Genomic DNA, 1602 nt, shown 5'->3' on the forward strand with positions numbered 1-1602 from the left:
GATCAGGTCTGTGTTTTAGCAGCACCTGGCTGTCCCTGTCTCACACTGTGACCACAGACGTTCTGGTGTAGTAACCTCTCTTTGCTCTCTGTAATAGGTGGAGAAAAGCCTAGAGGATATTCAGGCATTCACCTGCATTTGAGCAGTGCTGAAACGTGAGATCCTGCTCATACAGCACTGGATGGGCCAGAGCTGCCTTAGAGGGTCACTGAGCTGTTTTCTTGATTCAGGGCATGGGAAAGATGGTGCAGAATCAAAGGGATTTGTATGCTGTGCACAATGCAACTTCCCAATGTCGAGCACTTTGTTTCCTGTTATTACTGCATCTTCTCCAGGTCGTTTTTGGAACTCAGTTTCAGCTCTGGGCCTTCTGGGGAGGCTCCTCAAACCACATATGCTGTCCTAAAAGACTGTCATTTTAGTGATGTATGTTCTATCAGTAAGGTTCTAATGAGCTTATCTGCTGCTTGGTTCTTCCCTTGAGGCAGGGGTGAAAATATGACCTTAACCCTCTGCATCTAACTGTAAATTTTAATTCTGCTGACTCTAGTCCTAGGCAGGATCATTATTCTGTCCAGTTTGGCAATGAAGGGAAAATAGAAGGGACCCATGTGAATGCACTTCATTGTCTTTTTACTTTAGCAAGGACACTTGTGGAGTAAATTTGGGCACCTTGTGCCTAAACTGTACTTTCTGGCTGGCTTCAATTATGCTCACTTAGAAATGGTTAGCTGTATCAGAAATAGCTTTTCTAGAGGGTTCTTCTCTTTTGTTATGAGAGCTGTGAGGGTCCTGCCTCCTCCCCGCTCTGCTCTGGAGTGGGGATCTGATGTGGAGGTCTCCGCTTGCCCTGACACTCCACATAGCTCTGGGGAGGTCTGTGTGGGCCCAGGACCTGCTGACTGGCCTGAATCCCCTCCAGGGGAGACCTGAGCCCCAGAAGTACTGGGGCTTGCCCTCAGACCTGGCTGTGGGTCCATCTGGGTTTGTCCCTCTCTGCTGGTCACCTGCAGGGGTTGTTCCTACTTGAAGTTTCCCCAGTACATGGCACCCACCTGGTAGCTGGGACGTGGTGAAGGTTGGCCTCACTGCAGTGCATGATTTGATCACAGTATTTGGGCTTCTGCCTGCATTCAGTTGGCCACAAACTCTTTGTGTGACATCATTTTTTTTCTGGGAGTAATTATGTGCCAAACTACTACTGAAACTGAAGGTGCCTGGGTCCTAGGATAACTTTGATTCCCTAGACACTATTGGACAACAGTCATTTCTTACCTTTAGGGTTAGCTGTCAGAGTAAAAACTGCATGGAGGTTCTGGGAGTGGTTCAAACTGAGTATCCCCAAGATGGATCCAGCCCAGTGTTCCGCAGCAGACAGCTGTGAAACACAAGAATACAGCAGAATTAACAGCCTCATTTTAAAATAACGTCCTAAATGACATTAAAACTTTATTCTTTTCTCCTAATTAAAAGCTCAGTAGAGGGAAATTTTGTAATTTGCTTCATCCTTCAACTGAGATCCAGGAGGGTTTCAAGTGAGCGTTTCCAATGACCTCTGGGCCAGGCCCTGGGATGGCAGCAGGGCCCATCTCCAGTGTGAAA

This window comes from Merops nubicus, unplaced genomic scaffold (assembly GCF_000691845.1).
Source record: "Merops nubicus isolate BGI_N331 unplaced genomic scaffold, ASM69184v1 scaffold29896, whole genome shotgun sequence".
In the NCBI taxonomy this organism is placed as follows: Eukaryota; Metazoa; Chordata; class Aves; order Coraciiformes; family Meropidae; genus Merops; species Merops nubicus.